This window comes from Cynocephalus volans, chromosome 1 (genome assembly GCF_027409185.1).
Source record: "Cynocephalus volans isolate mCynVol1 chromosome 1, mCynVol1.pri, whole genome shotgun sequence".
NCBI lineage: Eukaryota > Metazoa > Chordata > Mammalia > Dermoptera > Cynocephalidae > Cynocephalus > Cynocephalus volans.
Genome location: NC_084460.1, coordinates 248,906,931 through 248,927,452, shown reverse-complemented (window position 1 = coordinate 248,927,452; position 20,522 = coordinate 248,906,931). Strand labels below are relative to the sequence as shown.

Genomic DNA, 20,522 nt, shown 5'->3' with positions numbered 1-20,522 from the left:
AGTCTTCTCTGAGTGGTCCTTCACTGATTGGGGGCAACTCAGCTGTCCTTGCTGTACCCCAGTGTTCTCCTGGTGGATCCATCTCCCCCACTGCCCATGCTGCAAACACTTCCCATGGAACAGGCCATGCACTGGTCCCTTGCTATGACTCACGGGCCTCTGAGTGGCTCCTTGCTCCTATGTGGGTCCACAGCCTGGGGGCCACCAAGGCCCTCTTCTCCCCTGCTGCCTCCAAGCAACTTCATCCGAAGTGCTCAGCTGTGGCTTTTGCCAGCTCCTGCTCCGTGCACTCAGCAGCTCCAGCCCAGACATGGCAGGGGCTTGAAATGGTCAGAGTGGTTTCTTCTTTCTCTCATCATGGCTTCTCCCACCTTCATGCACTCTGTTGGTCTCTCCTCCTCTTCCCCTGAGCTCTAGTGGCCCCAGCTTGGCTGTCATTGCTTTTTTACAGTTGTAAATTGGTTGATTTGTGGGAGAGAGTGATGCTGGGGACCATCTATTTTGTCATCTTGACGGGAACTGGTTTAAATTTTGATGCTGAGGTTTTGTGCATAAGCATTTTGTTATGGTAGAGTTATAACTATATCTCAATAATATATAAGTTGTGTGCACCATATGCGTTTGTTTATGTGTTGTGATGTAGGTACATAACTATTACTTTTATAAGTATGACTGACTTTATTTTGGCCACAAAATAATTTCCCTCCTCCAGATTTCCCAATTCCCCGATTTCCACACACACTTGGAGCCCTATTTTACTCTTCTAACTTTCTTGTCTCACACCCATCCAGACAATCAATGATTCAAGCAACCCATTGATTTGTTTTTCTCAATGCCTCACAAATTAGTCTTTTACAAGCCATTGCTTTGTCATCCCCAGGTTAGTTCCTCATTACTGGTTCCTATACAGTGCCATGGGTCTCCTAACTGACCTTCATGCCTTTCCTCATTCCAAATCATGTGCTGCAAGACTGAGCCTCATGTGATCACATCATGCTCTAGCTCATGCAATATGAACAATTTCCACTTCATAAGACAAACACAAAATTACTCATCCTGGCCCCTCCACACATGGGCCCCCACATACCTAAATTCTCATTGATCTGGGTTAACCATCTGCTCTAGTCTGATTGACCTGAACAATCTAAACTTTATATATTCTGCCTCCATGATCTTCCATAAGCTATGCCTGTAATGAAACTCCAGCTCCTCTATAAAGTCAATTCTGAAAATGTCAGTCTTCTGAGAGTTGCTACTCCACTGAACCTTTACAGCATTTACTGTTGACATCATTCATTGAATAATGAATCATCTTCTGTTCTATTGCAACTCCTTTATGTTGTTTCTCATTTCTATTGACTGTTTTAATTTTCTTATCTTGATTCCTTAAACTAGTTTGTAAGCTCACTAGTCAGCTCCTTGAAATGTATTTTATCACAACACACCTAACATAAAAACTGAACTCAGTAACTACATTCTCAATATTTTTTATTTTGTCTTAATGTAGACAGATCATTGCAGCCAAAAGCTATATAGTGTGAAGTCACTTTTTTCACATTACTGTCCATTTTTCTCTTTATATATTTAAGAAGATAAGATCTCAAAGATAAATTTGAGGGAAGTCAATAGAAATGGCTTAGTCTGAACGCACATAATGTCTCAAACAACTTGAACTGTAACTGAACTATAACCGTGTCCTTTTAACTGACGTTAATTTAGAGTAATGACCATTTATCAGTATAAACAGCACACTGTTTTACAGTGCAAAACAAAAAAGTATTTTTACCCTTCTGTTGACTTTTCCCAGAAATCTAGAGCTTTAGTGTGACACATCTCTTTAGAGAATAACAGAATGGTTTGCAATGTAATCTTTTCTATGAAAACAATGAGTTCCGTAGTAAACTATTACATGCAGGGAGGTGAATGAACATATTTTATCAGATACCGCACTATACATTTTAACTTATTTCTCTCATTGTTGACAGAACACAAATTCACAGAAGAAATTGCTTTCTTCAGCACTGCATCTCCAATGCCTAGAACATGTGTTCAGTGGGAAATGCCTATTAACTGACTGAACGAGTGAATGAAAAAATTAGCTCAATTTAATTCTATGTTCTTTAAATGTTAACATTCTGAAGTGCAAGTATAGTGCTAGACTTTGTGAAGAACAGATGCGAAGAAGAACAAGACACAAAACTGCTGTTCCAGAGAGTTTACAATCAAATTGAATTAACTGAGGCCTGTTCCAGAGTCATGGAATCTCAGGGTTGGCAAGACCTTGATCTCATTTTATTCTAAAATACAGAGTTTTTTTGTTTATATGCAAACCTATAGCCATAAAAGCAAAAACAGTGAGCAAGGAGAAATTCATATAAATTTTGTGGTAAGTTATACAAAAATTAGAGTGAATTGAGAAAAAAATTTTGATGATACTGATTTTAACAATATAAAAAGGTTGCTGTATAATGGTTAAAGAGTTAAATTAGAGACTTAGATAAGCCCCCAAATTATAAATTATTTACATTAAAGTATATTGATATATCTTGATTATATATTTGTATGTACATACATACGTGTGTGTGTTCCCAAAAATGTCATTTTTTTCTTCATCAGTTTATTAATTAATTGATAAACTTACACTAAGTAAAAGTGTAAGTAAATAAATAAATGCCTTAGGGATGTAGTTGATCCACTTAAAATGTCTGCCTTTAGTGGAAACTTATAAAACCTGTTGGCTTACCAAGTATTTGGCAAAGACTTCAAAGATGGCTCAACCTCTTCAAAGATGGGTAAACTATATACTACCATGTATTTGTGATGACAAGGAAAGATTCCTTTTGGATCATGGATGAAAGTGACATTAATACTTTAGTTCTGTAATTGAAAATTTGGCTATGAATCAAACAAACTTAGTATTTTAGGATCTAGCCTATAAAAACGACACATAACTTAAACAGATGTCTAACCACTTTTAAGTAGCTAATAGAGGGATAAGTACAGTTGACCATATAATTGGGAACCCAGACTCCTACAGTTAGTTACCCGAAACAAAGACAAAATTAGATGTGTAGTCTAGATGATGCCTGTGGTTTATAGAAGCTGAAACATTACCATGTTTTAGCTACAAGAGACTAGGAATCTGTTTCTATTTCAAATATATACATAACTATTTATATAAAATTGCCAGTTTATGTTTAAAATGAAAAGAAAAAGGAAACTTTTGCTAAACAACTACCATGTGTCAATAACTGTATTCTTTTATTTAATTATTTAATATTCACATAAGAAGAACAGTACTGCACTATTTTCAGATGAAGAAACTGTGTTTCAAGGAAATTATGACACCTTTGTAGGATGCTGTGATCGCAAAGTGGTAAAACTGAGATATAAACCCACATCCACCTTTCACCAGAACCCATCGACCTTGCACCAAAACTTCACACCTCTACCTTCAAAGTAAAGTTATCACAAAAATGCATTATCTGTTTTCTTTGATGGCAAACCATCAAGAGTTATAATTAAAGCATTATTTAAAAAACAGTGAATATAATTATAAAATGTCAGAGATGGGAATGTCCTTGGAAATCACTGAGTCTGCCCCTCTGTTACCAATGTGCCTTCACCCAAGTCACCAGCAGTGACTGTGAGGGCTCTGTCCCACATTACTCAATATCAAGCATATTATAATGCACTTGTTTTCACACTAAATATAATTTGTTTATAATTACATTATTTGAATTGCAAATAATTAGCTGACATTATATTTCACCGATATTTATGCAAAGACATTGATTTCTACTTTGAAATATTTTTATATATGAGTATACTAAATCCACTTAAAATGTTCAGCCACTACATGTTTGATAGTTCTAGATAAATCTCACATGCCCCAGACACTTTCCATCTATAGTCTTAGAGAGAAAAAATGGCATTGGGGGAAAATAAGGTGAATTACCTTATGAAGGTTATTTGGTTAGTGGAAGTCAGAACAAGATCCACTATTGTCTAGCTCTCTTTCGTTTCACCACCATATATCTCAGTATGGCATTATTCTTAAAAGCATAGAATTCCAAATAAGGCATTATGTACAAAGAAGATTTGGGGATTAACATTCAAGTGGTCTCTCCTGTGAAGCTTCAAGCTTAGAATGGAATTTCAATTGGATACTAAATGACACTTAAGTGTGGAAGGTAACTATAGAAAAACCAGTATTGTTTAGTATTATTATTGATATTTTCTAAAATTAGTAAGTCACTGTAGACTGATGGAACATGATGAGCAATCAGTTATGTATTGTGTTAGAATATCTATGTGTGTGTGTGTGTCCCCTACAATAACTGTAAAATTGTTAAATTTCAACACAGGGAAAGGATCAAGAATGTCATTTCATCAAATATCTTCATTTTATAGATTCACAAAATGAAACTCAAAGACATTTGGTGATCAGCTCCTTCATGAGCTAGATCATCACATACTTAAAATTAAAATTCAGACTCCCTGACTTCCAGTATTGTTTTTGTTTTTACTTATTTCCTCACTGCTTCCGCATAAATAAAATAACAAGAAGCAAACAATTTTTATAGCTTAAAGCATGAGACTATAGGCAATAACCTAACCAGTTAAACAAGGAAATACCTACCCCACATCCTCATTTAGAAGATCGACAAGATGCACACTCTGAAAGCTACTAACAAGCAGTGAGAAGGCAGGTTAACCAGTTCAAATCCTGATATCACAATGTCCACAGTTTTCACTTCAACCATTGCTAGACTTTAAGCTTCTTGCTTTTTTGTAACACCTCAAATATTTCAATAATGGCTTAAGTGTAGGGTGGAGTTTCAAATTCTTTGTGTTTCACTCATAATGGCACATGGCTTTCACATGTTTAAACACATCTGCCTTACAAGACACTGCTTACAACTCAAGGCCATTGTTAACAAAAGAACAGATCAGCCAGAAAAGATGTTTAGAAATGTTAAAGACAATTTTTCAATTGGTCCATGTGATTTTGTTCAAAACTGTAACCACATTCCACAGTAACATTTATCCTTTAGTCCTGAGAATCAATGGGTGTCAGCAGCAAATATAGACAAACTGGCTAGAGTATCACTATTTCTCTTTTTAAAGAAATCTTGTTCCATCTATACTCTACACCATTTGTGCAGATGTGATTAGTTTTAAATCCACTTAGTCTCTCTCATCTAATCCTTATTTTTTGACCAAGAAATTAAAAGGTAATATTTTTTAAGTCTTCAGAGGTTCTATTGAAGATGAAGATATATGTCTTTGATCTGTTATAACCAAAGCCTCACTTCCAGATATCAAGTCTTTATATGTTTTAATAAAATCATAGACAATAATAACAGGAATTAGTCCAAATTCCCTTTAATTTATTTTTAAGTTTCTAGTTCCTTAATTTCACCCAGTGGTCACTGGGGACACTCCAGCCCCTAATTTATAAAATTACCATCAAACATAACTAACAAGTGCAATGACTAGATTGGTAAGATTTCCAGCTGAGGAAAGAAAAGAGAACATTCTCTTTGCTTTAACAATATCCCAAATATTATTGTTTTATTTACTCTTACTACTATTGGCTTTAAAACTGCAATGCTGTAATGCCAAACATTACTTTATTTTCACTCATTATTTTCATCTTCAAAGCTATCCTATGAGGTAGATATTACTAATTATATCTTCTATGTGAGCAAACTGAAGCTCATAGAGGATGGGTAACTTGCCTAAAGTGACAGAACTAGTAACTGGCATTCAAGCCTAGGTCTTCCACTTCCAAAGGTTACATCTTGTGCTTATACCGCACTACACTGCTAGAAATATAATTTTTCCAAGATTGGGATCAAAAAACTGGGAACAAGAGAATGATCAAATATATAGTGTAGTCAGTCAGGCATATGTTTAAGACCTGAAAATAATGATATAAATAACAAAAATAATACAAAATATGTGAGTTTGTATGGAATATAAGAAATGCCCTTAGTTACAAATTGAAACAAATTACTACTTCTGACTTCTATATCTTCAGATCTTCCAAGACCCATGCTTAGATAACTTGTTCAGTCACACATACTCACTTTGCTAAAAACTGAAAATGAAAAGGAGGTAAAACTTATCAAAGAGAGATATTGAACTGAGGTCGTACAATTTAGGATTAGCCATTCCTTAGAGCCCATATATGTGGAACAGGTGTCAGAGGTAGGATAATACTCCATGCCCCAGATTGTCTGGCAGCACATTAATGACTCAGCAGATCATTGGATGTGAGTAACTAATATTAATTGCATGACTAATGATGTATATGTCTAACTGGATTTCTTTTAATGATTTAAAACAGTCATTGTTTTTCCATTGAACCTATAGTAAATATATTGCCAACATTATTAAAGTAATAATTAGTAGGTAAACATTTCCTTCTTTTTATAAGTACGTTGTGGTAACTCTGAAAAGACTTTAGTAAATTGGGTTTTAATACCAGTGGCTCTATTATTGAGGAATTTCTTCCAGGAATGTTATGAATATTTCATATGAAATTAGAATGAGAGCTGTCTATTTCATCTACCATATCTAGAGTAATGTGTTCCATTCTGAATTCATCACCCTCCCCTACTCCTCCCCAAACACACTCTGCCTTGTTAGGGAAGGCCTCAGCATCTACAGCCTTAACTCAGTCTTCTTTCCTTCCACCACCTCCCCCTCTGCCATCCAATAAATCCTCAAGTACACTAACTCTCCATGCATTCAGGCTTGCTTCCTCCTGTCTACCCTCTATTTGCAGCCACAGGGACCTTTCTAGAGTAAAATCTGAGCATATGAGTTCTCCTGTTTAAAACCATTTTGTGGTTCCTAATTCTAAATCCTTGAAAATGTTTATAATTGTCCTCAACATTGCACCTGCCTAATCTCCTCCCCCACCTATTGCCACACCATGCTACATCATACAGAACTCCTTTCAGTTCCTTAAATCTGCAGAATATTGAGAGCAAATGAGATATCCATCCCTCAGCACATGAAGAGTTCTCAGCCAGGAGTGTTACACTTCTTATGAGATCCTTCCAAAGGACAGATCAAGACCAACAGTTGGGGCCGAGCCTGTGGCGCACTTGGGAGAGTGCGGCGCTGGGAGCTCGGCGACGCCCCCGCTGTAGGGTTCGGATCCTATAAGGAATGGCTGGTGCACTCACTGGCTGAGTGCCGGTCACGAAAAAAAAGGCAAAAAAAAAAAAAAAAAAAGACCAACAGTTGAAAAATTCAGGAAGGATATTTTAACTAGATATAAGGCATGCCTTTATAACCATTAGGTTCAATCATAACCATGATGCTTCAAAAAGAGCCAAAATCCTCATCCCTGAAAATGGTCAAGTGGAATCTTGACAAATAATTGTTGAAATTCCTGGAGAAAGTAATCCTGCAGAGAGTTGAGATCAAAGTAGAAACCATACAATACAATACCAATTTCATCGTATGCTTTCTTTGCTTGTAAAAAATAATCCTTAATTATTAAGGATTATAATTAATGAAAGGAGGATGTTTTTAATGGGAGTTGAGTGGCTATTGAGTATTCCTTTTTCTCATGATTGATTAAACTTGTGCAAGGTCCAAATGGTAAGGTGCAGTTAAAAAAAACAAAAGTTACAATTCAACTAAATTATAGAGGTTGCTATTGAGTTTACTAGGTTGGAATGCCACAAAACTAATTTATGTTCACCTGTGGTAGAATGTAGGAAATTTGGGAATTTAAATTGCTGCCTAACTGTACTCTATTTAGTGGTATGTTTTCAGGTCTGAGCTGCTACAAAACATATTTCCATGTATTTCTATGTCCAAAAATGAATGAAATAAGATGGATCTGAGTTTCTAAAAGAATGCAAGTATTTAGTTAAATAGAGTAGTGGTGAGGGCATTCTAAATAGGAAAAATTTTCTATTCAAAGTTTCAGGTGAGAATTCAAAGATTTCAGGTGAGATTTCAGGACAGTAGCCAATCAGGCTAGCAATGTTAGTTCAGGCTTGAGAATAAAGTACATTTGGAGAATTTTGCTTCACCAAGGATTCCTTCAGGCTAACAAATCTAAGCATTACAGGAACAAAAAACAAACAATGTCAGTGAAATACAAGAGTACTATTTGGAAAAGATGAGGCAAAAACACGTAGAACAGATCTTAAATGTAAGTATGAATTGCAGATGCCTTTATCACAATAAAATATTGACAATTTAAAATATTGGCAATTTATGTGGTTCCTTTATAATTTAGTGACCCTGTTTCCCCAATATGTTGACAGCTTTCCAGGATATGAATCTCTCCTGCCAGAGGAAGTTCCCTGCTGTTTATTTGGCCATGGGAGAGAGTACAGGTCAATTCTGTCCCAATATGATAGTTGGTGGCAGATTTGGAGAGTTTTTGGTTTTGTTTTCTGTTTTCTTGCCATTGCTCTGCATGATATACCGTCCTACAAGTTATAGAAGAGGAAGGGGAGACTTACAATGTACAGATAGTTGGGGCGATCTCATAAACACAGTTTTTAAATATACATTCTTTCTCCAACCAAATATTTGGTGAGAATATTACTGTACTTGTCAGTTTGGATTTGGAGTTTTAAGAGCATGTAAATCTGTCTAGATTCTGAAGCACATTAATAAAGTGTCTTTACAAGCTAATAATATTTTGTTTTTCAGTTCCTGAAATATCATTTTGGTGCATTTGTCTTAGTCATTTTCTTCTTTCCTTCATGAAACATTCAACCAAGATTATGAATAAACATAAGCCAAAATCTCAGTATTGTACTTCAAACACAGAGAATCTTGTTCTTTATTATATAACAATTATTATTAATAAAAATATAAATAGTCACTTAATTTTTTTGTTTTGTCTGGTTTCACTTTCAGTTTGCATACATTCCTTAGAATATAAGATTTGGAGATAAGAAAATCACATTCTAATTCTTCTCAATTTATTTTATATCACAGTTTCAAATTTATTTCATATCTAAGAAAGTTATTTTCTCCTAACTAGTTTGATGGTAAAGTCTTCCAGGTTTTTTGCTGATGTGAAATGAAGACCAATAACTCTAAAAACAATGAGGCAATTTCAAACTCTAACCGCTATACATAAAAATTTAATACTAAAAGAAAAAAATTATCTTCATAGAAAGTAGGTTGTGGTATGTCTGGAAAAAATATTAGGAAGAATGTCGACTAAGCTAAAAAATGAGGAAATGGTTCTGGTGCCTGCAATGAGCTCACTGTTATGCAATATAACTGCACTATGCCCACAATAATAGACATATTAATAAGTAACCAGATAACAGAAATACACAGAACATAATCTGATCTGACTCAGTCAGAAAATAATACAGCAGCTGGAATCTTGTAATGTGAATCTATATATATATGTATGCTTGCAAATAATTCACTGCGGCCAGAGTAAGTTGTTTCTATGGTTTCCTTGCATGAAAGTGCGGAAAAGGAGAGATACAGTGCAATGTCCACTCTCAAATAATTTCTCTTACAATTGTTCAGTTCTGCTTAGATAGAAATCTTACTCCAAACAAATCAAATGGATTTTTGGGTGAAGTTGTATAAATTTGAATGCTTTTTATATATAATAAACTGTTTGATTTTTAGTATTGACTACAAGGTTGCTATTTCCTGATAACATTGCTAAAAAGGGAAATTAGTTTAAGGAGAATTCTTGGATAAGATATGCATTTTTAATCTTTTAAAGGAACTGAAAAGAACACCTAGCCCCTATTTATCTGGACACATACCTAGTTTATAGAAAGGAAAGTATATGATCATACAGTGGGATAGAGATGTTTACTATCTGATGGTATCAAACTGAACTCTTGAACTCCTATATTCTTGTGAAAAAAGCAGCCAAATTGAGCACATGTTGAGTTTTCTAGCATTGCTATTTTACTGAATTAGATGTGAATAATTTAAAGACAGCAAAAGAATAAAATTAAACAAAATATGTTAAGTCTTTAAATTGTCCTGTAAAGCCCAAGATGTTCCAAAGTCATCATTATGCAAAATTGTCTATGCACTTGCAGTCACTAATTATCTGTGGTGCTTACCTCACAGTGTATCTATACTAAAACAATGGAACAACTAACTCAGGTCCTCTACTATTAAAATTCATTCTTGCTGAGGTGATCTGAAGAACTATGTTCACCCTGTGTGTTGTGTTTCAAAAGCCACTTTAAATCACGCCCATAAATATTTAATGTAGGAGCCCGTGATGCATCAGCATTTGTAGGTACTTGTGAAATGTGAGGGCAAGAATAAACCTTGTGGAACAATCACGTTAGTTTTAATGGCCTTTATTTTCGTTCCACAGTGAAGGTCCCTCCTAATCACTCATCCACCCCAGGTCCTCAGAGACTTATTCTACAGCTCTGTTATCCAGAGAGGACTTAACTAAAGCCTTATACACATGAAAGGGCTTCATGACCAAATCTTTCTTCTTTCTCCCCACATTGAAGTTTATTAATTTTATGATCCATTCCTTCAGGGCATTACTAGGTGACAAAGGCATTGGACAATCAGTTGAAACAAATGTCATAATAGATCCAGTGACTTCTTACTCCTTCTGGTACAAAAACTTCCAGCTGGAATGGTCCATAAAAGTTTCACAATGGAAGGGGGATTTGATCTGAGTCTGATAGGATAAGAGGAGCTACAAACAGATGTGTGGGGAAGATAACATCCCAGTATGTGCACAAATTGGTCATATTCTGGGTCAATCCAAATGTAAACTCTTAGCCTTTCAACTAATGAAGTTTTAAGTCAAGACAACAGTTTTTTTAAAAAAAATAAGTGAAGATATATAGGTAGGCAAACAGAGAGATGAAGAAATACCAGGGTCCAACTCTAAGAAGGGAATAATGGGTGAGATTTATTTTCTGTTTGAATATCTGATTTTTTTGGCTTTTGTTTATATAATAAGACATCTAGTATTAAAAACTCTAAAGAAGTCCTCTTAACTAATAAACATCAAAGAAATGAAAAAAATATTAATTTCTACTTCAAAACAAACTCACTTTGGAATAAAGAAAGCAGTGTACCCTGGGTTATCGTAGTCAACAGAGTCTCATGTGACTGAGTTACCATGAGAAACTTGTTTATATTTACTTCGGTAAAGAAGACAGAAATAAAATAGCAAGAGTAAGATCTTGCTTATTTATAGAAAGAAAAATGTTATTAATGTGTTGGGAAGTGCATTGATCTTGGATAGACAACCTATGTTTACATTTCAGACCTACTAACTTACTAACTTCTTTGACCTTGAGCAGTTCACCCGTCACTCTCCATCTCTAAAATAGAGGTTAAAATATTCAACTCACAGAGTTGTTGAGGAGATACATTACAGGACAAATATGTTTGCAAACTTTGAAACAACCAAAAGTAAGATACATTTCTATTCCCCCCTTTAAATTTGCCTTTGAGCTTATCCATTTTCTTTTTAAGTTTTCTTTCTTGTCGCTTATAGGCATTTTTTGTCTTTTATGTCTTAAATATAAATCAAAATATATTTTGAATACATTTCTTATTCTATAACTTTATATAACCAGGACAGCTGGTGTTTGCCTTGATTCCAATGATGGCTATGTACTGTCGGACTGGAGTATGAAAATATTTGCAGCCATCTCCAGTCCCTTATGTAAAAACGTGTCCTTTATTGGCTGAGTAAAATAGGAACTCTGGCCTTTTCACCAAGTAAAATCACCTGTAATAGAATTTGAGATGAACCATTTTTGCTCAGTCAGTCACACTGTTATCCTTCACTGAAATGTGATGGTGAGTGGGTCTCTGGCATTATTTCTTGAAAATCTTTTAATCACTGGGGGTAAGTGGACAGTGCTTAGAATCCATCAAGAAAGTGTGGGTAATCCTTACAGAGCTTCAGGAAGCAAATCAGGCCTAAGCCTGTCTCCAGTTGATCTGAAATCCTTAACCATTTTGAGAAAATATTTTCAATAGGAGGGTCCCTATGGCAAAGGAACAAGGTCCTTGTGTTCTGCTTTGTGAGTCCTCAACCCAAAGTGGGGGAAGAAACGGAGCAGTAATATCACCATACTCTAACAGAATTATTTTCCTCCGTTTGTTTATTTTCTTTTAATCAAGTCTCAGCTTTAGTTCAACGTCAACAATTTGAGTAATAAAGATTCTATAGATTGTGGAGGAAATGACTGACTTATTTAAAGGAAGAAATGAGAGTGATGTGTAGATTATGATGAAATATACAAGTTCTTCATGAGAAGACCCCATGTGCCTTATCATAGCTAATTAAAAGGTAGGACAGGTAAATTATGGGATACAAATTAGAGCTCATGACAAATCAATTACGAAGAGTAAAGCTGCCATAGTTAATCATGCATTATATAATACATCTGCCAAAGCCTGTGTGGGAAAGAAGAACAAGCCTAGCATCAGTAGTGTTACTAGCATCCCTCACCTCTCATTCCCACACACACAACCGGTGCTGGAGTTGTGCCCTGGTCTGCGCTCCATGGAGGAGGATGCTAAGACTCAGAGATTTCTGGTCATGCGGTGATTTAAACCCATGGTCACTGATTCTAAGCTTAGGGCTCTTAGCACGATATGAAACCACCTCCCACTGTTAAAGTCATGGAAACCTAGTTTAGAAGTTACTGTGTGATCTTAGAATAAAGCATTAAGTGTCATAGGCTGAGAAGATGCAACAATATACAGAGAGACAGGTTCAACCTATAGAATAGAGTCAGCAGAAAAGACATCAACAGATTTAAGGTACCAGGGAGAGGTAGAGGAGTCAGAGATGATTCCAAGGTTGTGTGGTTCAGTAATTAGAAGAACGGAGGTACCATTAACAGAAATGCTGAGGTCAAGACTTGAGAAGCTGTTTTTAAAGATGGACGATATATTTTAGTTAGACATTAACTTTCAGGTGGTAGCAGGTGAAGCTCACATTCTATCTAATTATAATATCCTTACGCTCATGAACCACTGAAATGAGCATATGAAACCTACTCAAATGAGAAGATAATCACAAAGCAGTATTAATATCAGCATTAAAATACTCTTCTTATTTTTTAAAAAATAATTTAGAAATCTCACTATTTGAATCTATGCCAGTAATTTCAATGTTTTTTATTCAAGGTTTTTCAAGTAATGCGATTAGTTTTTAATCTATTGGTTTTAATTCAAAGAAACTTAAAAATTAAGTTAGAAACTTAAAAATTATTGTCAGCTCATTTCATTTAAAACCTGAATTTACAAACCTTTTCTAGATTAATAGCCAGAATATAAAAAGAACTCAAAGAACTTAACAGTAAAAAAAAAAAAAAAAGCAAAGTAACCCGATTGAAAAATAAGCAAAGGAGCTGAATAGGCATTTCTCAAAGGAAGACATACAAATGGCCAACAGATGCATGAAAAAATGCTCAACATCACTTAGCATCAGGGAAATGCAAATCAAAACCACATGGAGGTATCATCTCACCCCAATCAGACTGGCTATTATCAAAAAGACTGAGAATAATAAATGCTGGCAAAGATGTGGAGAAAAGGGAACTCTTCTACTCTGTTGGTGGGACTGTGAAGTAGTGCAGCCATTATGGAAAAGAGTGTGGAGGTTTCTCAGACAACTGGAGATAGAACTGCCCACAATCCAACAATCCCACTGCTGGGTACATACCCAAAGGAATGGAAATCATCATGTCAAAGGGATACCTGCACTCCCATGTTTATCACAGCACTATTTGCCAAGAGTCACAACCAAGCCAAGAGTTGGAACCAACCTAAATGTCCATCAACAGACAACTGGATAAGGAAAATGCAGTATATATACTCGATGGAATACTACTCTGTCATAAACAAGAATTAAATTCTGCCATTCACGGTAACATGGATGAACTTAGAGAAAATTATGTTAAATGAAATAAGCCAGGCACAGAAAGAGAAATACCATATGTCCACACTCATAAGTGGGAGGTAAAAACAAAAAAGAAAAGAGGGGGGGGGATGGTCACAATAATTCATTGAACTTTCAAAAGGACAGAACAGAACTGAAGCCAACAGAGGTGGGAAGAGGCACAGGTAGCAAGAAATTGGTAAAGGGCCATAAAAATGACTACACTGTGTAATGTTGAATATATTAATTATCCTGATTTAAGCATCACGTATTGCACACAGGTATTGATATTCAACCCTGTACCCCACAGATATGCACAATCAATTATATTTCAATTAAAAATAAGAAGATGAAGAAAGGAAGAAACCAAGCCCACAGAGTTAAGTACACACCAAATATCTCACCACCAGTAACTGGCAAAACTGGGATTCAAACCAGATCTCATTCCAAAGCCAATGCCTGTCTACATGATGCAAAAGTACCTTACAGGTATTTCATCTGCTATATCCCGCACATGTAGGGAAACAGAGACGAAGGGAGATGAAGTGAATTGACTCTACCATCATTCTGTCATCTTCTACTGAGATATTTCTAATATTTTCTTAAATCTCTGTAAAAGGTGAGCCGTATATGCTATTATCCAAAATGAGTAAAACTCATCATCTTGCCAAAATAAAGTAGAAATATTTCACAGTTTTATGATTTTCCCTTTCATTTTGCTTTCATTTAATGTGAAGATTACGCTAGTTCCTTTGAACGTTTACACTATAGCAAACCATAGCCTTACAAAGAATTGGAACCTCATCTTTGGCTCAATTATTCCAATTGATTGGGTATTTGGCCGCACAGATTGAATAATTATGAGAAAATCAATCAATGGCACAGTGCATGCATCACTGAAAGCCACATGCATCACATGTCTTTACATCATTTAACGTGGTTTGGCATTAAATAACTTATAGAAATAAATGCTGAGGAGAAAAAAATAGGTTTTTCCAACAATTCCTCAGAAATTGACACCAGATAATTCTTGAATGGTCTGCAAATATTGGACCTTTGTTTTGTTCTGTCGTTAATATTGATATGGCAAAGTAAGTGCTGAGCAATCAGCAAGGATTGTGGATCACAATGAATTGCCACCACATTCCCAAAGAAGATGAGAAAACTTAAAATGAAACGTAGCTATGTGGACTACGAGCCAGCATAGCTTTTATTTGAACACATTTGATTGGAGGTCTGTGGGAGGTCCCTGGGGGTGCCTCCAGGTCTGGGTCTGATGTTGTCTTACCCATCTTTAAGAGTCCCAGGGAAATCTTCAGTGTTAGTCCTGGAATATCCATTCAAGGTGCCCAGCTAACTTGCCTTTTGACCACATAATCATTCATTTTGTAAAACAGAGGGTCTCCATGAAAAGAGATACACTGTAAATAAAACTCCACATTCACTTTGTTGACCCTGCAAAACTTCTCATTATTTTTGGATAAGGAGAGCATCATCAGAAATTTCTGGATGCCCTCTGTGTTTTGAACAACTCAGTCTGAGTTCAGCCTTATTATCTAACTATCATCCAACCTCTCAGGATTCTAAATCCAGAGACTTCAAAATCTCATTAGTTAGCTTTAGTTTTAGAGTCCTGAAATGCATGCCTCATTTAGCAAGTCCTATGCTGCGTACAGAGTGGACCGTGCCTTTTTTTCAGTTTGCGGAGCCAAATAGTCCAAGCAATTGGAAATCTCAGTTCTCTATAACGACTAAAATTACTATCAAGTTTGAAAGAAGATAGTGTGATATTTCTCATCTCATATGTTTCATATCAACAAATTTTTAGGGTCTGAAGGCATGTGAGAATGTCCTTTTATTTTTATCCCTAATTTATAAGAACATTTGGAGCTAAAAGGGTCAAAGAGAAAGTCAATCTCCCCCAACTTTGGCCGTGATTGGAAGTTCAATAAATATCCCCATAAAACCATTTTACATTATGTTTCTGGTCCCATTTTTCAGATGTACAACAAGCTTTTACATGACGCCAAAACTCCTGGGTACCTACCCAAATCTTCACTTAGCTCCCAGCCTCTTAGGTTCACTCTTGTTTAATAGGCATCAGGTCCATTAAATATAATTATAACAATATAGTCTCTGCTTAGCATTAAGTGGAAAATAATGGATGCCACAAACTTTAATATTCAGAAGGCCTGGGCTAGGCTGGCTTTTTACTGGAAGACTGTGTCCAGCTCTGGGCTCCAAAGGCAGAGAGAGAGAGAGAATTTAGATAGAGTCCATTAAGCCCCTTAGGGGGACTGGGGACATTCAATCCAGAAATGAAAATATAGAATAATAAAGAATTTTTCGTTTATTTTAAAAGGTACAAAAAGAAACATTTATTGAATAGAATAAATGAAGAGTTATTATAGAATAAAATGGGGAATTTATCTCATTTGGTATAAGAAACTATATTTTCTAACATCTAAAATAATCAGACTTGGAATTGAAAACCAGTGGTAATTATAGGTCCTTTTTCGAGGAATATAAAATGGAGAATGTCTCAGGAACTTGGGGTGGTTTATGTAAGTTATTCATGAACATGTGTGGTTAGACTAGGTATTTTCTGATATACTTTTCCAACTCTAGATTTCTAATACTAGTAGCCAAATATACAATATTCTCATAAGTCTACTTAAAGACAAGTAATGTTTAAATAAATCTATAAATGTGATAAAATAAATCACAGAAAGTGACTTTGCCTTTTATTTCTACATAAAAAGGATTCATGTGTAGGTATCCCTCTAGATAAAAATACAGGAACCAAAGCAGTTAACCACAGATTATACAAGAGTAAGAGCAAGCAACACAGTACAATAACAGACAATGATACTCTGTAGTGTAGCTTCAGAGGGCTTATCATAAACAGGCCCTTAATCAGAAGAAGAACTGAAAATACAGATAAAGAAGCAGTTTGCTACATAGGTCACTCCCATTGGTAGCCCCAGAAAAAACTTGACAAAGATGAAATTTGTCCTTGGGGATTCCCTATACTCTTATCTCAGGCCTCCAGTATTTTTTTATTGCCACCTGGCTGTTCAGAGTTTATTTCTGGAACCAAATATGTAGTTTCTATCCTTCCTACCATAAACACACACCTTTTGGTTTAAATTTTCCCAGGCCTTATGCTTTTAATTTAAGGTTTTATTTCCATATCCCATTATTTTGAGTTAAACTCATTTACTAATTCATGCCAAAAGATGATATGTCCTTAACAGGTTATGTGTATATTTCCATAGTGTATCTACTACTGAGAATTTTAGGTTATTTGCTATAAAGGGACTGATGGGACGTTTGGTTGCCCCTGGAATCCAACCATACAGGTGCCTACCTCTTCTATGTGTTTAGACTAGCATAGATGAGCTAGCAAACAAACAAAAAAATCTGGATTTACATTGTGGGGAAAATAGAGTAGTTTAGTCAGGCCCCCTCACTGTCAGGTCTGGTTGGGGGTGGTACAGCACATTCTTTGTAAACAAGTTGTGTGGGGGTGGAGTTAGTGCACATGTACACCTGTCTATCTTTTTGTTTGTTGCTATTCTTGTGTGTTCTTCAGTGTGTGAAGGAAGGGCTAGGCAGAGCTCATGTCTAAAAACAGAGTATGTTTACTTTGCTGGCAGCTGCTCAGTTTCTCTTTGGACTGTTTAGCTCTTAGATGTGTGTGTGCTGAATAAAGACTATTCTTTCTTCAACCAAGGCTCCAAGGACCTTTTCCTGTTACCTAACTCGCAGACCTGTGTGTGAAGGGTTTGTGAACAGGTCCGAGGGGTCTGTGAGCTCCAGACCCTAGCCCTAGCTCTACATACATGTTGAAAAATCTTTCTATTCTATTTCTCCTCTACCAAATATTAATAGAATACATACGTATATCTAAATCTAAAATTAAGTCATTCTTTCAAATACTCTTTTATAATTGACTATTTCTGCAAACTCCTGAAAAGATTAAAGTAAAAAAGTAAGCTATGTTTAATTCATTTAGCAATGATTGCAACATACTGATCTCATCATATGAATCAGAAGGGTTTGTTAATTATGCTTCTGTAATGAAAAATTTAATATTCTTTGCTTTCTTAGTTGGCAAGAAAGATTTTAAGGGATGTGAATTTTAAACAGCATTAATGACAGGTGATTCCAATAACATCCAATTTCCTGGACAATTTCAGTGAACTGAAGAGATTTGTTTAGTTTTACCAGGGTTTAAAGCTACACCCAATTTTTGTCAAAGAACACTTTGCTTTTGAGGGCCAGAAGAAACAATTGCTTAAAAAAGGTCATTTAACACTTCTGAGGTTTTTTGTTGTTGCTGTTATTATTTGTTTTGTTTTATTTGATAGAGGGTGTTCACATAGTGTTTGAACATAAAGAATTGTTGTGTAGGGCAGAAATATTCAGTACAGATGAGATTATGAATATGCTGCTGTTCTTGTTAGAATATATCTTAACTCTTAAATACTGCATGCAAAGTTTGTATCCCATAATACATCAGTTAATGATACCTAATATTTGTTGAACTTTGCAGTTTTTAAGGTATGTTCATTTTAATTCTTTTGATCATTACAACAGCCCTATGAGGTAGAAAGAATGGATATTATAATTCCTATTTTATAGATGACAAAGCTAAGACTGGAGATGTCCCTTACCCAAGACTACATGGCTAATAAAGACCAGTATTCAAGTTCGGTTTGGTTTGGTGTTCTTTTGTTGCTGTTAGTTTGTTTTTTGGATTTTTAGAGTTATTTTCCTAGTAACAATGGTGCTAGATCATTTTTATGGGAAAACTATAAGCTTTCAGAGTTTTTGCTGCAAGAGCTCGTCACTAGTCCAAATCTCTTTCCATACCTGATGCAAGTGCTACACATAAGCAAAGACTGAGCAGTCTCTTGTAAAGGATTTTTGTTTCCATAAAGGAGAATGAAAATGCAGGAAGTTGATATTAGTAAGATGACTTAGTTCTCTGTGAGATGCTATTTCCTTCTAATTTCTCTCCAATTGAACTTATAAACAAAGAGACGAATAAGATCAATTAGGGAAATATGACAATGCCATGTAGTGATTGGGATGTCTGGTAAGAAAAAAGTTTCTAGAGAAAAATTAAATCTGGTTCCAGGGGCATTTAAATACAATTCCTAATCTACCAAACGCAGTGGCTCAGAGAAAGGATTTGTTTAAAGTTTGTGTTTTCTTGCTTATAGGGCCGGAATGTTTAAACAGAGCCTTTGCCATGGCAAGCTGAAATTTTCAGGGCCAGCATCATGCTGTAGGAAATGCATGGGCTTTAGAATCAGAATTATCTGAGTTTGTCTCTGGAATCTGTAACTTCTAGTGGAATAACTTTGAAAAAATTACTTCACCTCTCTAATACACAGTTTTCTCATCTGTAAAATAGCACATATTTGACACTCGAGAAGCAGTAGTAACTATTTAGGGGGTTCAAATGAGAGCCACAAGGTCACTTATATGACTTCATTATACTCAAACAGTAACAATGATTATAGAACTCTGAAAGTTGCTCTCTCGTAGAAGATACCTAGAAATCAAGTTGGGCACCACTCTTCAAGGTTGGCATAAGAAGAAAAGTTCTAAAATATTGTGGAAATGTCTGCCACTGTGAGCAAGGCAGTGATGGAAAGTTGCTATAAAATTACCTCCAGACTAAGAAGATTTCATCATTATGTTTATTTACTTGTATTTCTTTGTAGACTGTAAGTACATGCTATTTGCAATACTTATTCAACCAAATATGTTACCATTTGCTGAGATAAGATATTTGAAAGTGATTTTAACATGCTATAGCACTTTAAAGATGTAGGATCAAATCATAATTCCTTGTATTCAATAGGAGTAAATTAGCCTACTTGTTTACCATCAGCTGAAAATATTTTTGTATTTGGGACCAGTAATGAATATTCTATTATAATTTTACTTTCTTTTCATGTGTTTCTGTAATTAGAAAGGAATCTGAAAAAGTCAAGGACTATTTTACCCTGGTATTCTTAAATTGGATCACTCACTACAACCTATAATTGATGTATGATGTTTCCACTGTTCAAATTCTTTTTGTTCATCCTTATTGTTTCTACCTGCAAAAAAACCAACACCAAGTTCTGCCTGGTTACAAATTAATGCTATGACCTTTCCTGTCCTACTTGTATTTCTAGAGGCAGCACTTAAGTGTGAGATTAAAATCACCCCTCTCAATAAGTAGATAATGTTTGAGTATTGCAGATCATAGTCCTTTATCAGGAATAATAATGCAGTTTTAATTTCTACAGGAAATGGAAAATAAAACCTCAACAAATGGATGCAACCATCCAGAATGGCTCTTAAATGGGCAGTGCTGAAAATTGATCTGGTTACTTGTCAATTGCATTATTCAGAGATGACATCAGCAGCAAAGCTCTAGCCAATGCTGGCTCATTGCCTACTGCATGACAACCTTTCATAAATAAAAAACCTACTCTGTAAAGATATAAACATCTCTAGGGCTGTAATTTGAGCTTTGAAACCTAATTAAACAACTTTCCATCAGCCTCATGAATAAGCACTGAACCAGATTCCACACAAACACCCG

The 20,522-nt window shown here is 35.4% G+C and overlaps 1 protein-coding gene across 5 annotated transcripts in view; it reads right to left on the bottom strand.

The window, feature by feature from the left end:
* PPP1R1C (protein phosphatase 1 regulatory inhibitor subunit 1C) overlaps positions 1–20,522 on the bottom strand; it is a 132,886-nt gene that overhangs the window by 109,432 nt on the left and 2,932 nt on the right. The gene's annotated exons all lie outside the window — the stretch shown is intronic.